Source organism: Danio rerio, chromosome 11 (assembly GCF_052040795.2).
Source record: "Danio rerio strain M-AB ecotype USA chromosome 11, GRCz13ab, whole genome shotgun sequence".
Taxonomy (NCBI): Eukaryota; Metazoa; Chordata; class Actinopteri; order Cypriniformes; family Danionidae; genus Danio; species Danio rerio.
This window is the reverse complement of record NC_141031.1, coordinates 46,362,501-46,390,000: the sequence shown is the minus strand read 5'-3', so window position 1 is coordinate 46,390,000 and position 27,500 is coordinate 46,362,501. Positions and strand designations below refer to the sequence as shown.

Here is a 27,500-nt window from a genome sequence, read left to right as displayed (position 1 = left end):
ATTTTTTTTTTCCACATTAAGGCGTGTTTCCCCGTCTATACCATGAATTACATCAGCCTATAGAGGAGGACGGATTATCCTCCATGCTTTCCCCTCGTGGCAGCATTAGTGTGTAATCCGCTGTATGCGCGGCTGGTGCCAGCGCTGTGACATACATTCAGCCTAATTAGTTTACACCCTGTCTCCATCGCTGCAGCTGCTAGCGCTCAGTAATGGATATGCTAACACGTCCTCTAATACCTGCAACAGGCTTCATTCACCTCGGCCAAGGGTCACCTGCTCGTTCGCCATTGGTTGAAGCATTGCGCCGTATGCAGATTAAGCTCGGTTCGGTAACAGCCGGCAGTGTTACGTTGAATATTCCCATTGAGTTGCTCAACATATTGGATTGTTGCATGTTGTTTTGTGTGTGTGTGTGTAAGCTCTGTGTGTTTAATATCGTAATGTTCATAATGTTTCCTAATCCAGATTGACTCCCTGACCTTTATTCTCTAAATATAGAGCATGTTTCATTTGCGTAAAAAATGAGCTGTGAAAAATGGCCACGGTCTCCGTAATATCTGCAGTATTTAGTTCTGACCTTCAGGCCGTCGAAGATCAAACTCAGACAGTTCAGTGACTGATTTCAACCTCTTCACTGGGATAATTGTATGTTTATGTGGTTGCTAGGGTGTTACTATGTGGTTGACTATGTACTGATGGGTTGATATGTACTCTAGTTGCTAGGGTGTTCTTATTGTTTATTATGTTATTACTTGTATGTTGCTGAGACAGTGTCACATGGTTGATTGTACTTGCAGAGTGTTGCTATGTGATTGCTAGGTTGTTGCTATGTGGTTGTTTTGTGTATTTGAATGGATTGCTATCATAGACTGGAAAAGATATGGACGTCCTATCTGTGATGTCACCCATAGGTTTCTGAAGAGCACAAATGAAGCTAGCAGTAGGCGTGGCCAACCATTGGCATGTTGTTTACATGTCATCGCACCGACTAAGGGATACCAAACAAGGGCGAAGAGGCGGAGCGTGAGCTCAGCTACAGACGCCTGCTAGCATTCTGCTTAGACAGACTTTACTTTGGGAGAAAGCTTAATACTTTATTACCTGTGACTCGTTTGTGTTCTGACCATATGTGCTTGGTTGTAAACTATATCAATAGTGTTTAGACTTTTAAAAACACTGCTGTAATACATTGAGCCACCAAACATTTTTCTATAGTAGGAAAACGCTAATCACTTCCAAACACTTCAGATATAGTCTGTGTTGATAAATGCAGGGCTATTGATGAACTCCAGCATAACACTGTATGACTACACTTCAGACGACTGTTCTAGAGCCTACAGCTGATCAATCTGACAGATTCTGGAGTGCATTACAGCTCTAAAGAACATTATAAATGATAAATGATCTTAAATTAAACAAATACACAGGACATATCTCCTGTTAAGTTAGACCAAGTTAGATTTACCATCAGACACTTTTTATTTAAATGTTATGTTGCTTTTTTAGAGTGTATGTAAACTTTTTGTTTCAACTGTCTATGTTGAGTTCAGCAGATAATCAACTGGAATCAGCTGAGGTGAAGTAACAGCGACCAGCGATGTCAGGGTTGGTGAGGGGAAATGGGGAAAAAGGGGCGAGGACTCAAGTGCAGGAAAATGGGGAATTTATTAAATAATAAACATAAAATTAAAAGCAAAATAAACTACCCCGAGGGGGAAAACATTAACTAAACAAATACATACACATACAAACAGGACTGGGCAGGCTGGCAAGGATGAGGACTGGAAACACGACAGGACTAAACTTCAAACAACAACATATGATGACGAACTGGCACAGGACAGCAAATGTGAGGGGTATATAAACTGTAGAAAATTAACACACAAACAGGTGAACACAATTAACTAATAATGGGTTAACAAGGAGGGTGGGACAAGACGATAGACGGGAGAGCGCATGACACAGAGAGACAACACAAGCCATGCGCTCACTTAACAGGACAAGAACATGCAGCCAATGAGAGAACTCATTAACCGCATGTTCATGACAACACACACAACACTGAAGCACACGACAAAAGCACGTGACCACAATGTAAACACCGAGCCACGTGCTTTGACAAAAGACGCAAGACACGAGCACACGATGAATGAAAACACTCACTGTGCGCTCACACACGCAGCGTGCATGCTTCATCCCAGCGCCGACCAAAACCGAAACCAACAAGACTGAGACGCTGGGAATGAAACACCATGCTGCTGACAGACGAAAAACACAAACACGAGTACAAGAGCGCACGCGTCTGAGGGACGCAGAGCGCGCGCGCGGCCGCGTCAAGCAGGAGCGTGCACACTCTGCGTACACCCACGACGGCGCACGCACACAGAGACAGAAACAGGACCAGACATGAGTAGTGTCAGAGCTCTGCCACCAAAACAAGAATTTACAAGACCAAAGTGGCAGAACCCTGACAAGCGAGACCTAGCTGTCACTCAAGCGGCCACGCCCTTAATTATGCAGACTTAATAAAAGTTAATAAAAATGAAACTGATGAGTTAGGAAAAAAATCAATGTCACGACGGTCAGTGACCACCTGAGGGCGCTGTAGTTCAACAGGACTCAGAAGGAACTACAGCGTCCCAAAATGACTACAACTCCATACTTACCACGCGCATACACCGGAACACATACACTGATCTGCCATCACAGCTGTATCTGTTTTACCGTTGATTACTGGACTATATATTCTATCATTCCACAACTGTTGATGATCGCGTCGTTGTCTTTCTTGTCTCCAGTCCTAGTAAGTCTTGAATACCGAGTTTCTTGATCTTGTTCTTGTATTTTGCTATAGTCTGGTTCGTGTTAACCTGTCTTAGTTTCTTGTTTAGTTTGTTTGTTTGTTACTTTGCTCTTTGATATTTTTGGATTTTTGTTCACTGTTTTTGCACTATATTATATTAAAATCTGCACTTGAATCCGCAACCTTTTGTTCCCGTTTTGTTTCCGTTTTGTTCACGCTAAACGTGACAATCACCCCCTCACAGTTGTCTTGAAGGGTAATATTAGCTAAATACACCACAATCGTTTCTTGTACCAGGCTATAAAAATGTTTTTATTAGTTGTAAAATTGGCCAATTTAGCATTGCAGTCAGTCTGGAGTTTCTGGAGCCAGCCCCCAAAGGCGAGTCGATGAATTGCAGTTTCAGTTACTTCCATATTGGTTTCACGAGAGTGAGCAGGATGTTGCTGCTTGGTTGCTATGTAGTTGCTAGGGTGTTCTTACTGTTTAATGTGTTGTTCAGGGCTCAACAATAAGCACTGCCCGATGGCCCGGGGCCAGCGTGTGAGATGCTCGGGACAGTAGACAGGATCGTTACTGGCCCGATCGGGCCACTGATGTCCTGTCACTTAAGTTTAATTTGCCTGTGACTATTTGTTAATTGCGTGCAAAAACAGTCAGAATCAAGAAACAGTTTGTGTTTAAGCCTTCAAATGCTACCTTGAAATGCTCATTTCCTCTTATCTGATTGGATGTGAGCACGTTATTTTTTTCGTAACAACCAGTACAGCGAAGAGACAGCAACAAGGCGGCAACATCAAGTGATGATGCTAAAGGAAAACATTTGTTTCTAACGTCTTGGAAGCAGACATTTACAAGGTACACCACGACCAAAACATTTTGCTCATACATTTATTAACACTTTTAAAATATTTAAATTCTTGAATTACAAACATTTTGACACGTTTTGTTTTTAATTTCTGGCTACGAAATAGCTATTAACTTTTTTTTTTTTTTGGTAGGACCAGTGAAAATATTGCCAGGGCAAGTAAAAATCGGAACCACTGGTCCGATCGGGCCAGTAGAAAAGATCCTTAGCGTTGAACCCTGTTGTTACTTGTAAGTTGTAGACAGTTTTTGGCAGTCATGTGGATGATTGTATATTATTAATAGGGCTAAAGATCCCCCTTCTCAAACGCCCTCCTCCCCTGTCCGCTGTTCACTTTCACTTTCTTCCACAACTCCCCAACCCTCTTCACTTTCATCCATGACAACCCCCCTGCTTCACTTACGTCCGTGATACCCCTCCGCCATCCAACCTTCCCCTCTCTCATCACTTTAGTGCACGCCACCTCTACATCCTCGGGTAACTTGCCGGATCAGTTGCTCAAATCTGTTTCAGGAACTTGCAATTCACAAATTAAGCCTTATTCCAAAATGGATTAAATTAATTTATTTCCTCAACATTCTACACACAATCCCCCATAATGACAATGTGGAAAAAGAGTTTTTGAAATTGTTGCAAATTTATTAAAAATGAAAGATCTGTAAAATCAGATGTACATTAGTGTTCACAGCCTCTGCTCAACACTTTGTTGATGCACCTTTGGCAGCGATTGCAGCCTCAAGTCTTTTTGAATATGATGCCACAAGCTTGGCTCACCTAGGGTGTTCCTAAGGTTTTAGTGTGTTGTTATGTGGTTGATGTTGTTTTAGTGTGTTGTAATGTGGTTAATGGTGCATTTTTTTAAAGTTAATGATGTAAGTAGTTTGAAATACAATCAATCAATCAGTCAGTCAGTCAGTCAGTCAGTCAGTCAGTCAGTCAGTCACAGCTCACAAAATCAATCCTTTTTGTATTTGCAGAACTTTACACAATCAAACTGAAGTAAATAAGCTTGCAAGAGACTTTTAATGATGATTTTTTTAAAGTATTTGGCGATGTGTGTTCTGTGTGATACATTTGGTGGCTTGAATTTATTTTTAGACTAAGCAAGAATTCCCATGATCCCTCAGTTCGCCACTCATGGGCATCTGTACCAGAACATATAGCCTAAAGTATAGAGAGAGTCACGTGCATCTTGCGGTAGAACATTCATGGGTTTTTGCACAATTCGTTCATGTGTGTGTGTCTGTAAGTGTCCGTTCATGTGATGCATGTATAAATAAACCACAGGAGGAAACCATCATCATTGTGGAGCGTGCATGATTTAAACCGTCCTCCTTAGGCCTGCACAATATTGAAAAAAAAAAAAATCAAGCATTGCGATGTTTTGTTATTCTGCGATATGAATACAGTTTCACCAGATAACTTGATTACGACTATTTGGAAATACTTTATCATTTTAGAAAGATTGAGATCAGTGTTTCCCCTAGCTTTAAATTTGGGGGGGTTTGGCACGGCTATTCAGACTGACATCGACACAAGGAGTCATGGTGTTCATTTATTTATTTTATAATGACAGCAGTAAATAACTGAACAAGTATTTGAACTGTTCAACCGTACAAGCTAAACATTTACATTTATTTTTATATATATTTTTTATCCATAAGGTGTGTAGCTTTTGTCACTGCAGTGTATCGCAATGGGCTTAGAGGAAACTCTGATATTAGTGTAACCTTGTACACTGATTCTTGCCTTTATTTCCTATATTGTATAAACCTATTGTACGCTATACTTCAATAATGCCCATCATTGATTATTAAAGCTGATATTCAGCAAAAGAGAGGGTGTGTTCATATGTTTTAATGATAATAAAAGGAGGCAGTAATGCTGTAGGCTCCGTTTTGTTATAAATATGCATACAGTAAAGATGACGCTCATGTAAATATGCAGCTACACGACAACCTTAACAGTTTTAGTGTCTGTTAAGCTGTTAATAACAAAATGAAAATAGCAGAGCTGGAACAGGTCCAACCGCAAAAAGTACTGCACACTTTGGACTAATTCAGCTGCCGTAGGCTGATGCGCTGTGCATTATGGGATATGGAGGAAAATATTTGTTGACAGCATTTTACCAACAGAGAGAGAGAGAGGAAAACATTACCTGATGGATCATTGGTAGTATTTCCGCAAGATGACCATGTCGCAGTTTAGCTAAATGAATTCACGTCTCCTCCTGAAGTGACGAGTGATGCATTAAACACTGTTTTCCAGCCGCCGCAGCGCTTCATTTTCCTAATGTATAGTTTGTCTAAAGCAGGGATACAATCAGCCAGCGCAGTCGTCCCTCCAGAGTAAAAGGTTTTGTTTACCTGCGGGAGTTCACTGGCATTTTCCCGCACGTGAATTCTGACCAATCAATAAGCAGTTTAGGAAATATGTTCAACAACATCTGGCCAATGAGAGATGTGGATTTTGTCAAATGACTGCATTTTGGTTCGTTTCAACTGGTTCGGACCAAAGCCAGCAGTGTGGTGTGGAAACGACCCAAAGACGGCAGAAAATGCAACAATGTCTCATTTATTACCCTTGGTCCGGACCAAATGAAGCAAACTACAGATGTGAAAGCACCCTAAAACGTATAAGTGTAAACGGGGCCTTAGTCCTGCTGTGTGTGTGTGTGTGTGTGTGTGTGTGTGTGTGTGTGTGTGTGTGTGTGTGTGTGTGTGTGTGTGTGTGTGTGTGTGTGTGTGTGTGTGTGTGTGTGTGTGTGTGTGTGTGTGTGTGTGTGTGTGTGTGTGTGTGTGTGTGCAGATTCGCACTCTATAACATCAGAAAGATCCGACCCTTCTTATCTGAACATGCAGCTCAACTCCTTGTTCAAGCTCTTGTTCTCTCCAAACTGGATTACTGCAACTCTCTACTAGCCGGGCTTCCAGCTAACTCTATTAAGCCTCTTCAGCTGCTCCAGAATGCAGCAGCACGAGTGGTCTTCAATGAACCTAAACGAGCACATGTTACTCCGCTGCTCATCCGTTTGCACTGGCTGCCAGTTGCTGCTCGCATCAAATTCAAAGCTCTGATGTTTGCCTACAAAGCGACTTCTGGCTTTGCTCCTTCTTATCTGCTCTCACTTCTGCAGATGTATGTGCCCTCCAGAAACTTGCGTTCTGTGAATGAACGTCGCCTCGTGGTTCCATCCCAAACAGGGAAGAAATCACTTTCGCGAACTCTCACATTCAATCTGCCCAGTTGGTGGAATGAACTCCCTAACTGCAGCAGAACAGCAGAGTCACTCGCTACTTTCAAGAAACGACTAAAAACTCAACTATTTAGTCTCCACTTCACTTCCTATTCTGCAATTGCCTCTTTGAATATCACACTAACTGTACAAAAAAAAAAAAAAAAACTAATACTACTAATACTTCCCTTCTTAGACTTTACAGACCTGAAACTTGCCTATAGCACTTATTCATTGTTGCTCTTAGTTGTGTAAATTGCTTCCTTGTCCTCACTTGTAAGTCGCTTTGGATAAAAGCGTCTGCTAAATGACTAAATGTAAATGTGTGTGTGTGTGTGTGTGTGTGTGTGTGTGTGTGTGTGTGTGTGTGTGTGTATGTATGTGTGTTAGTGTGTGTGTGTGTGTGTGTGTATGTGCTTGGGCTAAGACAAGGCGAGCGAGTTGTAAGCCATCAATCCGATATCCTGAGGAGACAGCACCTTTGTGTTTGTGAATATGGATTATGTCTGCAGTTGGTTCAACATGTCAGCATCAGGTTTGAAAACAGCTATGTCCTCTCGCCATGCAAATCTAGGCTTATCGGCCCGGTAGCGCAGACAGATTATGGAAAGCTGCTCTGGCAGATCTCATCTCACCTCTGGGCCTCTTCAGAACGCCACTTCTGTCAGGACGCAGGTTTTAAACAGGTGTGGATCTGAGGGTTGCTCAAAGATGCTTGAGTTGAGTCTGTGCTGCAGTGTAATGAGTATCTGTCAGTTCCTGTATTGTGATTCACAAGTGTTTACTGTTTATTTGAGGTTGTGAATTGCTTTATAGGCTGTTGATCTCTGCTCTGGTGACTTTTGATGACGAAAATTCAACTCTACAGTTCAACAAAGTGACTTTTATTGACATGTTAGCAGTTTGGCGTAATATAATGTATAAGAAATAATAATATCTAGAGAAATAAGTCTGTAAAATGTGCTTAAAATTGTTAAAAGAAAGGTCAAGATACCATAATGCAATTCAAAAGCATAGTATTTAATCATTTATTATACACAATTAGTGCATTTTCAACATAATAACATTAAGAATGATTTTAAAAAATACTCAAATAGGAGTATTAGTGTTATGATCACCAGCAATCTAGCGGCTGCAGAGCAGCACATTCACAGGTGTATGGACTACATGTTCCATCATGCACCTCTCACACAGCTGTTCCTGGCGCAGTAGGTAGTGCTGTCGCCTCACAGCAAGAAGGTCGCTGGGTCGCTGGTTCGAACCTCGGCTCAGTTGCCGTTTCTGTGTGGAGTTTGCATGTTCTCCCTGCCTTAGAGTGTGTTTCCTCCGGGTGCTCCGGTTTCCCCCACAGTCCAAAGACATGCGGTACAGGTGAATTGGGTAGGCTAAATTGTCCGTAGTGTGTGTGAATGTGTGTGTGGATGTTTTTAGATGCTTCAGTTTAAATTCTGTCAACATGATTTAATAGCAACAACAGCCGTGACAGTCTCTTAAAAAGAGTGAACTTACTTATAGTGCTGTCCCATTTCTTAGGGGTACATATTGAAGCCCTTCCTCTTCACACTCTGTTTCAAGGAAAAGGGCAAGGGGTACAAAAATAGAATTGGGATTGGGCCTAAATTACATTGTTCAATGCCATGACTTTTTAAAATTTATTTAACGTTAAATGTAGTTTATTTATAAAATTTTCAACCACAAGTGTAATGAAATGTCATCTTTTGTTGACTATTCAGGTGCTTGTTTTACAAGAGCAGCATGCACATTCTTCTAAACATCTATTGTTCACCACAGAAACATTATATTGCTTTGGAACAGCAGCAAAAGATGTACATTTGATGCACTGAAGACTGTAATATTTAATTTCACACAGCATGTGTGACATTAAACATTCAGAAACTGAAACCCTAGGAGCATTTTCTCCATGTAAACAATGCGTTACAGAGAACATCCTGAATTACCTCATGTTGTCTGCGTGCAAAAGCACCTGAATATACTTTTATCATCTGCCTATGAAGATCATAATCAACACAGCTTTAGTTCTTAACACACAGAGAGAGAGAGAGAGAGAGCATTTCTTGAAGTCAAGCGTGTGATGGCATGAGCGCAGAGGGAAAGCGAGGTGAGTGAGCCGCTCAGTACTTCGTGTTCTGCTTCAGCTAAATGCGAGTAGCCACTGATCTGCTTTAGTCAGGACACAATCAGCAGAGAATCCCAGAATCCCTTCCGACGGCCTAATCCATCCGCTAGAGAGAGGAAGAGGCGCGGAAAAAAGGGCAGGTGGGAACATCAGCAGATGAATATTTGACTGAGTTTCCCAACAGCAGTGAAACACATGTAGAAATACAGGAGACATGAATTGACTGATTCAGAGGTTACATAGGAAGGGTGAAGACATGTAGCTTTAATGGAAAGGAAGTCAATGCGGCTGTTTTTAATAGTCATTTCGAAGCACAATTCTCTTGCAATTATATCACATTGGAGATTTAGCTGTGTGTGTTGTGGAAAAAAGATTCTGGTCAGCAAAATACTCAGTCTCTAAGTCAAACTTTTCCAAAAATGACAAAGTCTGAGATCTCCGAAGTCTTTAGGCAAAGCAGTTTATTGTTACAGCATCAGTAACATCAGAGACAGGTCGTTCGAGTGTCTGCTGAACACAGGCTTGCACACAGTTTGAATACATTTCTGTCTTAATACTCCACCCAAATTTACACATTACACACCTCCATCAGCTTCTTCGCTAATGGGATCTTAAATCTCCTAGGTGCCCGCCACCAATAAAGTCTCAGGGTCTTTCAGGAGTAGGGGTGTCACGATTTATAATCGAAATCGATCGAAATTTTTGCTCAATTTCGATTATCGAATCAAAAAATAGAATCGTCGATGCTGCCACGCCCCCATGTCACGTCAGCTTGGCTTGCCAAGCGGGAAAAAAACAGGCTTGTTGAAGTGCTTGTTAAACTGCAGAAGCAGGAGACCCGTCGACAGAACTTAAACCCTCTCCTCTTTCAATGAAGTTGCCGGTGTCTAAGCATTTTGGATTTCCAGTGAGTTATGTTGACAACGTTCGTGTTGTCGACAAAAAAACACAGTTTTGCAAGCTCTGCTATGTACGTATTATGTACGGTTCGTCCGATAGACAACACCGGCATCGCGATCCTCCGCCCGCCCCCGTTGCAAATCCGCTCGCGAAAAGTACACACTCAGGCCCTGTTTACACTGTCTTTGTTTTTAAATGGCATTTTAGAACGACAACGATTTGACATCCACAGTGGCGTGTAGCATTTCTGAGCAGCCCTCCTTCCTCTCTACCTCTGAAAATGCACATCACGTGACCAAACAGACTCAGACGCACACACAGCTATGCGCTCGAGACAGCAGGTCCAGGCAGTCAGAGGACTGCTTCAGTCTTTCACTCACTTGTACTTAGTCATTTTAGCGAACACCTCAGATACTGTTGGCTGGTTCCTGTTGGTTGTGCGTCTTTTTTACCGACGCCATTATAACGACACAGATCACTGCCTTTTCACGAGTCCCGCAGAAAAAGTGATTGACAGGTGGTAATTATGTGTGTATCTTGCCTTTATTCATTTACTGTATGATTTGTTTATGGTTAAAACAAAGACCATGCAGGTCAGGTAGTTTAAACGGTAGGCTACAAATAATTAATTCGTTATTAATTAATTAATTAATTATTCATAATTGAAAATCGAATCGAATCGTACCTTTAGAATCGAAAATGTAATCGAATCGAGGATTTGGAGGATCGTGACACCCTTATTCAGGAGTCTTACCCATGTCCAGTTAAGATCTTTTCCTTCCTGTTTCAAAAGTGATGACTCAGCCAAAACAATGCTCAACAATATATCTTGTTCACTGTCCACTGAGCTGTCAACTGTAAGTTGGGTACTCATATTTTTTTAGATGTCAGTACAAATGAGTGTGGGCGCACGTGCAGGTGTGCTTTATCATGAGTTACAGAACAGAATGCAGGTGTCCTTATGGCCTTATGGTAAATCTATATACCCTCATTGTGACATTGTGAGGAAGCCCCGGGCTCGAGGATCCCTTGAGCTCGGGGCTCTCTCCCGGGACAGCATGCCAAGCAAGGTTTTGATAGATCATCAGCTAAGTGTGAACACTTGAATCTAGATTAAAATGGCTCATTTGAATTCTGCCGAAGGCATTCAGAATATGTGTGCTACCCAAATAATGACTAAAGTAAGTCTTTGAGAACGGGTTTCTCAAGCCAGGTGGCGCATTAGACCAGGGGCTTATCTCCTGTTTCCAAAATGCATCACAAACTGCTGGAGAAAGTGCTCTACTATGATAATTGCTGATGAAAATAAATGATGCTCAGTAAGATGTACTTGTGTTTACTCACTGTTTGTTCAGATAAACATGAATGTACAACTGTCGGCCTACATGAGCTCCAAACAGCCATTTTTGATTACCCTAATCCGACTAAAGTCATCACTGAACTAAACAGAAATAAAATTAAGACATGTGGAGTATGCAGATAATAGTGGCATTACTGAAGTAAACACAGCAATCAAACTATTACCGTCATGTAGGACTTTTCACCATATTTTCTGATAAGATCCACACACGCAGCTGTCAGTAACGGACTGCACACACACACACATACACACGCAAGTTTTTTCTTTTTATTTGGCGTGCGTTATTAAATTCCATAACACTTTCACCAGTCCTTACTCCTTATTTGCCTCTAATAGCCCAGGTTACACGGGGGCATGAATGAAAAGTCCATGAGTGAAAGTTAAAGTCAGCCAAAATGACAGAAAACTTACATGAAAGCACTTCACTTCACGTAAACACCTTAGTCCCTTTATTAATCCGGGTTCGCCACAGCGGAACGAACCGCCAACCTATACAGCAAGTTTTTACGCAGCGGATGCCCTTCCAGCCACAACCCATCTCTGGGAAACATCCACACACACATTCACACACTACGGACAATTTAGCCTACCCAATTTACCTGTACCGCATGTCTTTGAACTGTAGGGGAACCCAGAGCACCTGGAGAAAACCCACGCGAAGGCATGGAGAACATGCAAACTCCACACAGAAACGCCAACTGAGCTGAGGTTCGAACCAGCAATCTTCTTGCTGTGAGGCGACAGCACTACCTACTGCGCCACTGCCTCGCCCTACAATATTGTCAATTAGGGCAAATAACTAGACTACAGATGTCCATATAAGCATAGTCAATAGTGTATTCGAAGTAAGTGAAATTAATACAGTTTAATATAGTTGTAACAATACTTACAGTGTACAAACACACACACACACACACACACACACACACACACACACACACACACAGATGTGGTCAAAATATATAAGATGAAATGAAAGCATAGGGTGAATGCCTAAAATAAGGGTTTAAATGTCTCATTTTAGTGTTTTACAACAGAAAGAGAGTCATGTGGGTTTGCAGGAACATGCGGGTACTTAAATGACCCCTCTGTAATTTGGATCCCAAAATATTCTTTTAAGCTAACACGCTTTGACGTTTTCAAAACAAAGCTGCAGTTAATCCCAGTGAAAGGTCTGCATGGAGACATAACAGTGCTATGATAAGAGCTGCGTAAAATATTGTTTCAGCATCAATATCACAATGTGCGCATCCGCAACAGTCAGAGCATTCAGTGTCATGTAAGGATCATGGTTGACCTGGAAAAACAGTTCAGAATGCACGATTTGACTATTAATGAAATAAAATAATAGACACGTTTAATCATAACAGAGTCAATGTTTGTCAAGTCCATGTGGTTTATTATTATTATTATTATTATTAATATTATTAATATTATTAATATTCCAATAGTGTTTAAAGCATGGGCGAAGAAGTGGCGCAGTAGGTAGTTCTGTCCCCTCACAGCAAGAAGGTCGCTGGGTCACAAGTTTGAGCCTTGGCACAGTTGGCGTTTCTGTGTGGAGTTTGCATGTTCTCCCTGCGTTTGCGTGGGTTTCTTCCGGGTGCTCCGGTTTCCCCCACAGTCCAAACACATGCCGTACAGGTGAATTGGGTAGGCTAAATTGTTCGTAGTTTGTGAATCTGTGTAAGGATGTTTCCCAGAGATGGGTTGCAGCTGGAAGGGCATCCGCTGTGTAAAAACTTGCTGGATAAGTTGGTGGTTCATTCCGCTGTGGCGACCCCGGATTAATAAAGGGACTAAGCCGACAAGAAAATGAATGAATGAACATTCCCTTGCCTAAACTCGCTGTGAGTGAGATGGAGAAACTGAAAGCATGTCTGAAAAATTATCTTTTTAAAACGAATTTCGTTTGGTAGAAATTGTTGGTGCTACGTTTGTGCCGCAAAAACGAACGTTTGTGCTGGTTTGGAGTCTGAGATATTAAGCATTACTATTTTGACCGTGTGACGTCACTCTCCACCCCATGTTACGCAAATGACTTCAAAACAGCACAGGTCGTTTGTGTTTGATTTGTGCTGGTTTGTGCCGTTAAAACGAACACGGTATCCTCTTTTAGATATAAGCTAAATATTTCGGGAGCCGTGATGTCACTCTCCACCCCATTTTCTTTAAATCGCGCAAAACGTCGCGTGACGTCGCGGCTCCCAAAGTTTTGATTAGGCAATATCTAAACAATACAAACAGATAAAGTGTTTATTTTAATGGCATAAACCAGCACAAATCCAGCACTAACATATGACACCTGTTTTGTGCAATTTAGAGGAAATAATGGGGTGCTGAGTGACATCGCGGCTCCCGAAATGTTTTGATTAGGCAATGTCTAATCAATAAACATAGATAAAGTGTTTATTTTAACAGCACAAACCAGCACAAATCCAGCACTAATGGATGACACCTGTTTTGTACGATTTAGACAACCTGGGGTGGAGAGTGACGTCACGGCTCCTGAAATATTTAGATCAGGCAATATCTAAGCAATAAAAATAGATAAAGTGTTTATTTTAACAGCACAAACAAATGAGACCAGTTTGGTGTGATTTAGACCAGGGGTTCCCAAACTTTTCAGCCCGCGACCCCCAAAATGACAATGCCAGTGACTCGTGACCCCCAGTATTCTCTGAGGTGGTGGTTATAAATACAGAAACCTTGTATGCAATGACGCACACACACACCAATAGACCCAAGTCTATTCTTTGTTTTTTTTTTATGTATGTCAGTGCTGTTAATGGGCTAGTTTAACCTGGTGTTATAAAATCAATCTGCTGCATCTGACAGTATTGCTGTGTCTTTAGTATAATGTAATTACCCGAGAAGTCGCAATCCAATAGAACTAGTAACTTTAAGCTACTATAGTAATATATAGTTTGTAGTAACTATAAACGACTATTTTTTTCTCTTTAGTAGGTTAATGATAAAATACAGTAAGTCTTAAGGTTTATTAAAAATTAATTGATTTTTGAAAATCACCAGACGACCCCCCCTCCCCCTTCATTGTCCCGCGACCCTTCGGGGGGTCCCTCTGATTTAGACAACCTGGGGTGGAGAATGACGTCACGGCTCCCGAAATATTTTGCTTATATCTAAGAGAGGAAAACAGATACCGTGTTCGTTTTAACGGCACCAACCAGCACAAATCGAGCACAAATAATGCTATCTCAGACCCCAAACCAGCACAAACGTTCGTTTTTACGGCACAAATCAGCACAAACGTAGCACAAACGAATGGCATAGTTTTGGGGATTATTTGTTTTTATGGGGTGCCAACTTCACGGAGGTCTATCAAACACTCGTTGTTACGGGTCAAAATGAAGCCATTTAATGCAGAACTAAGTGCATTTCTCCACCGATTGCTTATATTAACAGAAACAAACAGTCTTGGGGAAGGTTTTTCGTGTTGTCATGAACGATACACAGTTTGAATTGTGAATATATGAAGAATGATTGACATGCTTGTCATGATTGATTGGACTGAACTTGAATTTAACCACTTGAATATTCATCTGTGCTTCACATTAAACTATAGAATGGCTTCAGAACTCCCTATACAACACAATACAGTATAGACATTGATTACATGCATGCCTAAAAATGTGAATTAAATGTCTCATTTGGTGATCTGCTATTAGAGGACACTCGTATAGCCTTGGAGCAAACACAAATGACCCTCGCTGTAATTTATAGCCCAAAATATTCTTCAAGCTAACACACTTTGACGTTCTCAAAACAAAGCTGCAGTTAATTTCCGATGGAAGCCCCTACAAACAGAGCAAACTAACAATTATTTTAACGCACATCCATCCATATCGAATGGTTTCTAACACATTTCATGGAGTTTTTTGATGGTTGCTTGTGCAATTGTGATATCAAAATTAATTGAATGTGTCTTAAATGTCTTGTGATCTGCACAGAAACTCATATGCCCTTGGAGCAATTAGAATGACTCTCGCTGTAATTTGTATTACTAAATACACCTTGAAGCTAACACGCTTTGACATTCTCAAAACAAAACTGCAGCTAATTCCAGTGTAAACGCTTCATGTAAACAGACTAGCCTAATAATTATTTGAACACACATCCATCAATATTTTCTAATATGTTGGTATGTTTCTGTGCAATTACATATACAGATATTATATTAATGCTTATTGTAATTATGCTTAAACAATGATTTAAACGTCTCATTTTGTGAACTGCAATTATAAGAACCTCGCATCGCCTTGGAGCAACATGCAGATAAATGAATGACTCTTGCTGTAATTTGTGTCCCAAAGTATTCTTCAAGCTAACACACTTTGACATTCTCAAAACAAAACGGTTTGATTCCAGCATGAACCCTTCATAAAAACAGTACGATCTATTAGTTTTTGTAACACACATCCATCAAAGTTTTCTAACATGTTGCTCTGCTGGCTGCCAGAGTGTTTCTATGCAATTAAACGATATTAACGTGATTATAATTATGCCTAAACAATGATTTTAATGGTCTCGTTTTTTTTAGCTCACAATTAAAACAGAACTCATAGACAGAATTGCATAATTTGTAACCCAGAATACATCTTGAAGCTAACACGCAGGGTGTTTCTGCACAATTATGATACTAACATTTATTGTGTTTATACCTAAACAATGATTTAGACGTCTCATTTTGTGATCTGCAATTAAAATAAACACGTAGGGCCTTCAAATAAACATGACTCAGTGTAATTTTTGTTCCAGAATATTCTTCAAGCTAACACACTGACATTTTCAAAACAGAACAGCAGCTAATTCCAGTGTAAACACATGATGAAAACTGAATAACCTAATAATTACTGTAACACACATTCATCAAAGTTTTCTAACACATTGCTATGAAAATTATTTTAAACATCTTATTTTGTGGCCCACAATTAAAATAAAACTCATACGGCTTTTGTAGTAACATGCAGATACACAAATGACCCTCGCCATAATTCGTAAAATACACCTTGAAGCTAACACGCTTTGACGTTTTCAAAACAAAACCATCGTTAATTCCAGCAAAACGTCTGCGTGAATACAGAACAGCCTGATGATTATTTGAACACATTTCTGTCAATGTTTTTTAATGTTGCTACAGTGTTGTTAGGGTGTTTCTTTGCAACTACAATATAATCATTTACTTAAATTATGCTTAAAACATTTAAGTTAAATAGATTAAATAGCAATTAAATTGCACATGCTGACACACAAATGACTCTCGCTGCAATTCGTAAACCCAAAATACACCTTGAAGCTAACACGCTTTGACGTTTTCACAACGAAACTGCAGTAAGATCCTATTGAAACCCTTCATGAAAACAGAGCAAACTTATAATTATTCGAAAACACTTCCATAGAAGTTTTCTTACAGGTTGCTATGATATTCTTCGCAACTACAATATTAATGTTTTTTTGTAATTATGCTGAAACGTTTATTTTTAACGTCTCATTTTGAGGTCCACTTTTAAATTGCAACATGCAGACACACCAATGATTCTCGATGAAATTCATAAACCCAAAATACACCTCGAAGCTAACACGCTTTGACATTTTTCAAAACAAAACCGCAGTTAATTCCGACAGAATGTCTGCGTGAAAACAGGACAGCCTGATTATTTTAACATATTTCCTCAATGTTTTCTAACATGTTGCTATTGTTGGTTGCATGGGTGTTTCTTCGCAACTACAATATTAACGTTTATTGTAATTATACCTAAACACTTTGACGTTTTTAAAGCAAAATCGCAGTTACTTCTGTTGAAATGCCTGCGTGAAAACAGAACAGCCTGATGATTATTTGAACTCACTTCCGTCAATGTTTTTAACACGTTGCTATTGTGTTGCTATGCTGGTTGCCAGGGTGTTTCTTCGCAACTACAATATTAATGTTTGTTGTAATTATGCCGAAACAATGATGTTAACATCTCATTTTGTGGGCCACAATTAAATAACAACATGCAGACACACCAATGACTCTCGACGAAATTCACAAACCCAAAATAAACCTTGAAGCTAACACGCTTTGACGTTTTCAAAGCAAAACCGCCGTTAATTCCAGCAAAACGCCTGCGTGAAAACAGAACCGCCTGATGATTATTTTAATGCAAATACAATCATGTTTTCTAACACGTTGCTATTGTGTTGCTATGATGGTTGCCAGGGTGTTTATTCGCAACTATCATATTAACGTTTATTGTAATTAGGCTTAAAAAAATGATTTAAGCTTCGCATTTTGTGGCCCACAATTAAAACAAAAACAAGCGGACACACCAATGACTCTCACTGTAATTCGTAAACCCAAAATAAACCTTGAAGCTAACACGCTTTGACATTTTCAAAGCAAAACCACAGTTACTTCTGACGAAACGCCTGCGTGAAAACAGAACAGCCTGCTGATCATTTAACACACTTCCGTCAATGTTTTTTATCACGTTGCTATTGTGTTGCTATGATGGTTACCAGGGTGTTTCTTCGCAACTACAATATTAATATTTGTTGTAATTATGCCGAAACAATGATGTTAACGTCTTTTGTGTCCACACAATTAACTAGCAACATGCAGACATACTAATGACTCTCGCCGTAATTCGTAAACCCAAAATACACTTTGAAGCTAACACGCTTTGACTATTAAAAAAAAAACGCAGCTACATCCAGTTGAAACCCTTCAAAAAAACAGACCAAACTAATAACTATTTAAACACTTCTGTCAATGTTTTTTAACACGTTGCTATTGTGTCGCTATACTGGTTGCCTGGGTGTTTCTTCGCAACTACAATATTAATGTTTGTTGTAATTATGCCGAAACAATGATGTTAACGTCTTATTTTGTGTCCCACAATTAACTAGGAACATGCAGACTTACTAATGACTCTCGACGAAATTCACAAACCCAAAATACACTTTGAAGCTAACACGCTTTGACTATTAAAAAAAAAACAAAACGCAGCTACATCGAGTTGAAACCCTTCAAGAAAACAGACCAAACTAATAACTATTTGAACACACGTCTGTCAATGTTTTTTAACACGTTGCTATTGTGTTGCTATGCTGGTTGCCAGGGTGTTTATTCGCAACTATCATATTAACGTTTATTGTAATTAGGCTTAAAAAAATGATTTAAGTTTTGCATTTTGTGGCCCACAATTAAAACAAAAACAAGCGGACACACCAATGACTCTCACTGTAATTCGTAAACCCAAAATAAACCTTGAAGCTAACACGCTTTGACATTTTCAAAGCAAAACCACAGTTACTTCTGACGAAACGCCTGCGTGAAAACAGAACAGCCTGCTGAGCATTTAACACACTTCCGTCAATGTTTTTTATCACGTTGCTATTGTGTTGCTATGATGGTTACCAGGGTGTTTCTTCGCAACTACAATATTAATATTTGTTGTAATTATGCCGAAACAATGATGTTAACGTCTTTTGTGTCCACACAATTAACTAGCAACATGCAGACATACTAATGACTCTCGCCGTAATTCGTAAACCCAAAATACACTTTGAAGCTAACACGCTTTGACTATTAAAAAAAAAAAAAAAACGCAGCTACATCCAGTTGAAACCCTTCAAAAAAACAGACCAACTAATAACTATTTAAACACTTCTGTCAATGTTTTTTAACACGTTGCTATTGTGTTGCTATGATGGTTGCCAGGGTGTTTCTTCGCAACTACAATATTAATGTTTATTGTAATTATGCCGAAACAATGATGTTAACTTCTTATTTTGTGTCCCACAATTAAATAGCAACATGCAGACATACTAATGACTCTCGCTGTAATTCATAAACCCAAAATACACTTTGAAGCTAACACGCTTTGACTATTAAAAAAAAAAAAACGCAGCTACATCGAGTTGAAACCCTTCAAGAAAACAGACCAAACTAATAACTATTTGAACACACGTCTGTCAATGTTTTTTAACACGTTGCTATTGTGTTGCTATGCTGGTTGCCAGGGTGTTTCTTCGCAACTACAATATTAACGTTTATTGTAATTATGCCGAGACAATGATGTTAACGTCTTATTTTGTGTCCCACAATTAAATAGCAACATGCAGACATACTAATGACTCTCGCCGTAATTCGTAAACCCAAAATACACTTTGAAGCTAACACGCTTTGACGTTTTCAAAACAAAACCGCCGTTAATTCCGGCAGAACGCCTGCGTGAAAACAGAACAGCCTGATGATTATTTTAACGCAAATCTGGTCTCATTGTAATGAATTGATTCAGTCGTGCAGGATTTTAACACGCTGTGATACTCCATTCAGAATATTCTGTAATTCCAGCAATTTCCACAGTGATCCCTGCAGACGACCCCGTGGCCTCAGGCATGTCTAATTTAAACTTCTCTCTATCTCTCTATCTCTCTCTCTCTCTCTCTCTTTCTCTCTCTCATGCTGTGAATGAAGGTGACGCAGAGTTTACGGCTGCTGAACTCTTGCTGAACCCGTGGAGGCAGGACAGACTGACCTGGATGTGTGTGTGTTTGTGTGTATAAACACTCACGCAGCAGGAGATTTACATCACACACAAGCACACACACACTTACACACACACACACAAACACATGTACACACATACGCTTTGGGTGGAAGTCAGTATTTGTTAGCTGTAGCTCAATATTAACGTGTTTGTCGTATTGAGTTCAGTCGTCGATATCTGATTTCAGTGTTTACGTGTCCATGTCATGTCCAGCGCTGTGTATAATTTGATTGTACAGCTTTATATGTTTCATTATCTGTCGTGTGAACTTTGACCGTAATGTGCTGAGCCATAATGGATGCTTTAAAGCTGCTTTGTGTGTGTGTGCGTTTAAGTGTGCGAGTGTATGTGCTCACACTATTTGTCTCTTTCTTTTTAATTACTTTTTTTTAAAACTGTTTCAACACATTTTATTTTTCTTTAATCCTGTTTCTTTTATCTCGTGTGTTTATTGTATTCTTGTTCATTGTGTGTGTGTGTGTGTGTGTGTGTGTGTGTGTGCATCCGTGCGGATTATGAGAGTTTAGGACTCACACTTTTATAACATTCTGTTGCTCGTAAGGTTTTTTAAGATTTTTAAATGTAGATTTAATCTTATGTATATTTTATATAATAAGAACTGCATTATATTGATTAGAAATTACATTAAAGACACTTTAAAATATTTTATATTAATAAAAAAAATGTTATATTATTTTAATATATTATTATATATTTATATTATATTTTATATTTTTATATAAAATATTTAACATATATATATATATATATATATATATATATATATATATATATATATATATATATATATATATATATATATATATATATATATATATATATATATATATATATATATATATATATATATACAGTGCATCTAGAAAGTGTTAATAGCGCTTTACTTTTTCCACATTTTTGTCTTATCCCAAAATGAATTAAATTAATTTATTTCCTCAACATTCTACACACAATCCCCCATAATGACAATGTGAAAAAAGAGTTTCTGAAATTGTTGCAAATTTATTAAAAAATAAAAGATCTGTGAAATCACATGAGCATCAGTATTGACAGTCTTTGGCGTGAAGCTCTACATTGAGCTCAGGTACATTCTGTCTGCACTGATCATTCAGGAGATGTTTCAGCAGCTTCATTGGAGTTCACCTGTGCTCAATTCAGCTGATTAGACATGATCTGTAAAGGCGTACACCTGTCCATATAAGGTTCCAGGGTTGACAGTGCTTGTCAAAGCACAAACCAAGCATAAAGACAAAGGAATTGTCTGTAGATCTCCGAGACAGGCTTTGTCTTGAGGCACAAGGCTGGGGAAGGTAACAGAAACATTTCTGCTGCTCTGAAAGTTCCAATGAGCACAGCGGCCTCCATCATCCGTAAGTGGAAGATGTGTGGAACCACCAGGACTTTTCCTAGAGCTGGCCGGACATCTAAGCTGAGTGATCGGGCGAGAAGGGCCTTAGTCAGGGAGGTGATCAATAACCTGATGGTCACTCTGTCTGAGCTCCAGCGTTTTTCTGTAAAGAGAGAACATTACAGAAGGACAACCATCTGTGCAGCAATCCACCAATCAGACCTGTATGGTAGAGTAGCCAGACGGAAGACACTCCCCGCCTGGAGTTTGCCAAAAGGCATCTGAAGGACTCTCAGAGCATACAAAACTACATTCTCTGGTCTGACGAGACTCAAACTGAACTCTTTTGAGTGAACGCCAGGAGTTACATTTGGAGAAAAGCAGGCAGCGCTCATCAGCAGGCTAACAGCATCCCTACAGTGAAGCATGGTGGTGTTGGCATCATGCTGTGGGGATGTGTTTCAGCAGCAGGAACTGGAAGACTAGTGAGGATAGAGGGAAAGATGAATGCAGCGATGTACAGAGACATCCTGAATGAAGACCTGCTTCAGAGTGATCTTGACCTCAGACTGGGGCGACGGTTCATCTTCCAGCAGGACAATGACCCAAAGCACACCGCCAAAATATCAACAGAGTGGCTTTGCAACAACTGAATACTATTTACCCAGAGCTAAATCCTATTGAACATCTCTGGAGGGATCTGAAAATGGCTGAACATCGTCGCTTCCCATTCAACCTGATAGAGCTTGAGAGGTCCTGCAAAGAAGAATGGGCAAAAATTCCCAAAGACAGGTGTGCAGAGCTTGTGGCATCACATTCAAAAAGACTTGAGGCTGTAATCACTGCCAAAGGTGCATCAACAGAGTATTGAGCAAAGGCTGTGAACACTGATGTACATCTGATTTTACAGCTTTTTTATTTTTGATACATTTTAATAAAATATGTAACAAACATTCATTTATTCAGTCATTTTCCTTCCGCTCAGTCTCTTTTTTTTGATCAGGCATCGTCACAGTGGAATGAACCGCCATTTATTCCAGCATATGTTTTATACAGCAGATACCCTTCCAGCTGCAACCCAGTAATAGGAAACACTCATAAACACTCTGGCTCGCTGATTCGAGTTCCGGCTGGTTCAGTTGACATTTCAGTGCGGAGTTTGCATGTTCTCCTCGTGTTGGTGTGGGTTTCCTCCGGGTGCTTGCACATGTCCAAACACATGTGCTATAGGTGAATTGGCTAAGCTAAATTGGCCATAATGTATGAGTGTATGGGTGCTTCCCAGTGATGGGTTGCGGCTGGAAGAGCATCAGCTGTGTAAAACATATGCTGATGAATGAAGGGATTAAGCCGAAGGAATGAATAAATGAATGTTTTGTTAAATGTTAGTAAATATGTTAAGTAATGAAACCTAATTGTAAAGTGTGATTGTTCAAATTAATTTATCTTCACTGATTAAAACCATATTATTATTATGAAAGAGTCACAAACTTTACACCAAGAACCCAAACTTTATTTATTTATTTTTTTTTTTATTGTAGCGAGGTCTCAATATGCCAGAGTTTGACCGTGTGTTGTGCTCTCAAGACATCTCCTGCATAATTAATGCTCTGCACTCTTAAAAACATAATTCCTGCTGGAGTGGAAGTGGTTTAATAAATGAATATTTGATCAGGAGGTGTATCGCGTCGTGTGTGTGAACGCTGGGTGAACTCATGCTGGGTGAGAAGGGAGGGCTGCTTGGACAGACTGTCACGTTTAAGCTCTTGTAAGATTCACTTATGTGTTTGGGAACAAGTTCAAGAGGGCTTTGAGTGTGCGGTAAACAGTGTGTGACTTCAGTCATTGGACTTACTTCAAGTCAAAATTATTCGCCCTCCTGTCAAATTGGTTTTGTTTTCAAATATTTGCCAAATGATGTGATGTTGAACAGATTCAGGATTTTTTTTTACAGTATTTCCTATTATATTTTTTCTTCTGGAGAAAGTCTGATTTGTTTAATTTCAGCTGCAATAAAAGCAGTTTTTAATTGTTTTAAAGCCATTTAAATGTTAATATTATTAGCCCCCTTCAGCAATATTAGTGTTAGATTGTCTCCAGAACAAACCACTGTTATACAATGACTTGCCTAATTACCCTAACTTTACCCTAATTACCCTAGTTAAGCCTTTAAATGTCACTTTAAGCTGAATAGAAGTGTCTTGAAGAATATCTAGTCTAACATTATGTGCTGTCATCATGGCAAAGATAAAAGAAATCAGTTATTAAAAATGTTTGGATTGCATTTCCTAACTAATGTCACTAACACACTCAATGCATTTTTTTCAACACATCCCATCATTTCTAAACTATCAACCTCTATCAAATGGTTGATTTGTCGGTTTATGGTAAAAGTACCAGAATTAATATAAGTCGTGCTGCTTCTCGATTCTAAGATCACATTTGCACGCATATTGGGCCATCCTTATTGTCGAACCCTGCTTTAAGAAAACTACAATGTAAAAATTATTCCCATCCAGCCAAAGTGGCTAGTGGGAGCGGCTGTCTTACCCGCCAGAGCTGAAATCTACCTGCATTTGGCGGGTGTTGATGTCAAGCCCTGCCGATCACCCCCTTCCCTAAACCCAATCGACAGTGTTTTAAAAGCTATCCAGAAAAAGAAAAGCCCTCGTCTGATTTTTACCATGTTTTCAGATTTTACCACATTCTCATCGTTATTTACTTGTTTATTTTATTTTTTGGCTTTTGTTTTTGTCATACCTGCTTTCTGGAAGCATTCTTCACCAGACTTGCCTTAATCCTTCATGGCAGAGATTCAACAAGCTACTGGAAATATTCCTTAGAGATTTTGCTCCATATTGACATGATAGCATCACACAGTTGCTGCAGATTTGTCAGCTGCACATCCATGATGCCAATCTCCCATTCCACCACATCCCAAAGCTGCTCTATTGGATTGAGCTCTGGGGACAGTGGAGGCCATTTGAGTACAGTGAACTCATTGTCATGTTTAGGAATCTAGTCTGAGATGATTCACGCTGTATGGCATGGTGTGTTATCCTGCTGGAAGTAGCCATCAGAAGATGGAGACACTGTGCTCATAAAGGGATGGACATGGTCAGCAGCAATACTCAGGCAGGCTGTGGCGTTGATGCTCAATTGGTACTAATGGACCCAAAGTGTGCCAAGTAAATCTCCCCCTGCTGTTGAGGCCAAATTCTGACCCGACCATCCAAATGTGTCAGCAGAAATGGAGACTCATCAGAGCAGCAACGTTTCTCCAATCTTCTATTGTCCAGTTTTGGTGAGTCTGTGTGAATTGTAGCCTCAGTTTCCTGTTCTTAGCTGACAGGAGCGGCACCCGGTGTGGTCTTCTGCTGCTGAAGCCCATCCGCCTCAAGGTTGGACGTGTTGTGTGTTCAGAGATGCTCTTCTGCAGAGCTCGGTTGTAACGAGTGCTTATTTGAGTTACTGTTGCCTTTCTATCAGCTGGAACCAGTCTGGCCATTCTCCTCTGACCTCTGGCATCAACAGCTCAGACCAGCCTATCTGGCACCAACAAACATGCCACATTCAAAGTCACTTAAATCCCCTTTCTTCCCCATTCTGATGCTCGGTGTGAACTGCAGCAGATCCTCTTGACCATGTCTACATGCTCAAATGCATTGAGTTGCTGCCATGTGATTGGCTGATAAGAAATTTGTGTTAAAGAGCAGTTGGACAGGTGTACCTAATAAAGTGGCCGGTGAGTGTAGGGGTACATTTTCAGAATGAGCCCACATGTTGGTATATGGACTGAATTTAAGTTGACACTACTAAATTTATTTTGCTTGTTTAAATCCAGCTCATTTTAACAAAAATAATTCCAATGAATTATTTTTTTTCAGTCTAATGCACATCAAGTGTGCAGGGCTTCTTGGATTGACCGACAGACGTTTAGGGGTTCGCTATAGAGTCACATCTGTGGCTTTGGGATTGAAAAGGTTTTAATGGGCGCTCACACAGTGGCCACTTTACACCACACAAATCCATATAGCAGATTTAAGCCAAATTTAATCTGCAAAAAAGAGGAGGTAAAGAGATGTTTGAATTAAAATGGATTAAAAACAAAACATTAACTGTACAAAATGCTTATTCCTTAGTGTTGTTCCTAGCCAAACTCTTATTTTAATGGATATAACAGTTTAATAAAATATAATAAACTATTAAAATGTTTACTGAGAAATGGTGAAAACTATTTATTTTCAAAAGGGGTGCACTAACTTATAATGAGCACTGTAAGTTGTAAGAGCAGCAAATAATAACTTGTCTTTTAGTTGATCGTTTGGAAAAGTGTCAGAAGGTGGATTTCTCTGATGAATCATCTGTTGATCTGCATCCCAATCATCACTAATACTGCAGAAGACCTACTGGAACCAGCATGGAGCCAAAATTCTCACAGAGATCAGTCAAGTTTGGTGAAGGAAAAATCATGGTTTGGGGTTACATTCAGTTTGGGGTGTGTGAGAGATCTGCAACATCAACAGCCTGAGATATCAAGACATTTGTGCTGCCCATTACATTACAAACCACAGGAGAGGGACAATTCTCCAGCAGGATAGCGCTCCTTCTCATACTTCAGCCTTCACATCAAAGCTCCTGAAAGCAAAGAAGGTCAAGCTGCTCCAGGAATGGCCAGCCCAGTCACCAGAGCTGAACATTATTGAGCATGTCGGGGTAAGACGGAGGAGGCATTAAAGATGAATCCAAAGACTCTTGATGAGCTCTGGGAGTCCTGCAGGAAGGCTTTCTTCACCATTCTGACTTTATTAATCAGTGATGTGAGTCATGTCAGAGATGTATGGATGCAGTCCTCCAAGCTCATGATGGAGTCAGACACAATATTCATTCTGTCTCCACTGCAGCAGGACTTTATATTCTATACTGGACATTATTTCTGTTCAGTGATGAGACTTTAGTCTAAGCAGAGTCAGAGCTTACTGTCCTGATGAAATCAGTCAAAATCAAGACATGATCAGATTTTATTGTGCCCAAATAAGCATCATCTAGAGGCCTTTGCCTTTCATATAAGACACTTCTTATACCAAATGATCAACTAGAAGTCAAGCTACTAGTTACTGTTCCTTAAACTTGAAGAGGCAACAAGACTTTTATCCAGTAGTGTACACATATTGAGTTAAATTTTTATTTTATTTAACTTTTAATAATTTAGGAACCATGTTTATCCAAACCAACTTATATACTTACATATATATATATATATATATATATATATATATATATATATATATATATATATATATATATATATATATATAAGTGCTGTCAAAAGATTAATCACAATTAAACACATTCAAAATAAAAGCTTGCAGTTTCATATGTGTACTGACCATACTTATTTTATAAGTATCACTGTGAAAAACAAAGTTTTTTATGTTACTTTAACTTACTTTAACACAATAATTAGGTTTCAACTAAATTTATTCAGCTATATAAGATCTAACTTAATATTTCAAGTCAGTTTGACTAAGGTAAGTTGAGATGACTTGAAAATTTACTGGTAAGAGGAAAATTTTACCAAACGCATCGGTGAAACAGTGCCATTGTTGTCCAGTGGTCAGCACGTTGCATTACGCCGCCGCCGCCCCGAGTTCGAACCTCACCTGAATAGTTTTTTTTCTTTTTTTCATTTTTAATGTTAAGACATTATTTCGTTTGGGTTACTTTATATAGGTGTACATATTTTATTTGTGTGTGTGTGTGTGTAAGTGTGTGTGTGTGTGTATGACCACCATTACACTTTCATTCATTTTCTTTTCGGCTTAGTCCCTTTATTAATCGCCACAGAGGCATGAATCGCCACAGCGGCATGAACCGCCAACTTATTCAGCATATGTTTTACGCAGCGGGTGCCCTTCCAGCCGCAACCCAACACTGGGAAACACCCATACACTCTTGCATTCACACACATACACCACGGCCAATTTAGCTTACCCAATTTCCCTATAGCGCATATAACCCACGCCAACACAGGGAGAACATGCAAACTCCACACAGAAATGCCAATTGACCCGGCCAGGACTCGAACCAGCAACCTTCTTGCTGTGAGGCGATCGTGCTACCCACTGCCCCACCATGACGCCCACTTGAAAATTTCATATGATTCGATTAAACAATTTAAGGCAGTAAGATTTTCTTACAGTGTAATTACAACCACACTTGTATATATATATATATATATATATATATATATATATATATATATAT

The 27,500-nt window shown here is 39.5% G+C and overlaps 1 protein-coding gene and 1 long non-coding RNA gene across 5 annotated transcripts in view; one reads left to right on the top strand and one right to left on the bottom strand.

Moving 5' to 3' along the window:
* Nucleotides 1-27,500, top strand: part of LOC147841917 (uncharacterized) — a 202,366-nt gene that overhangs the window by 85,514 nt on the left and 89,352 nt on the right. The window contains exon 3 of one of the 3 annotated variants that reach the window (XR_015503031.1): nt 19,792-19,926. The exons of the other annotated variants lie outside the window; for them this stretch is intronic. This is a non-coding gene — a long non-coding RNA (uncharacterized LOC147841917). Of the gene's footprint in view, nt 1-19,791; nt 19,927-27,500 lie in introns of those variants that run through there. 3 annotated transcript variants of the gene reach the window in all.
* The window catches only part of traf3ip2b (TRAF3 interacting protein 2b), an 872,991-nt gene that overhangs the window by 809,504 nt on the left and 35,987 nt on the right, over nt 1-27,500 (bottom strand). The window lies entirely within an intron of this gene.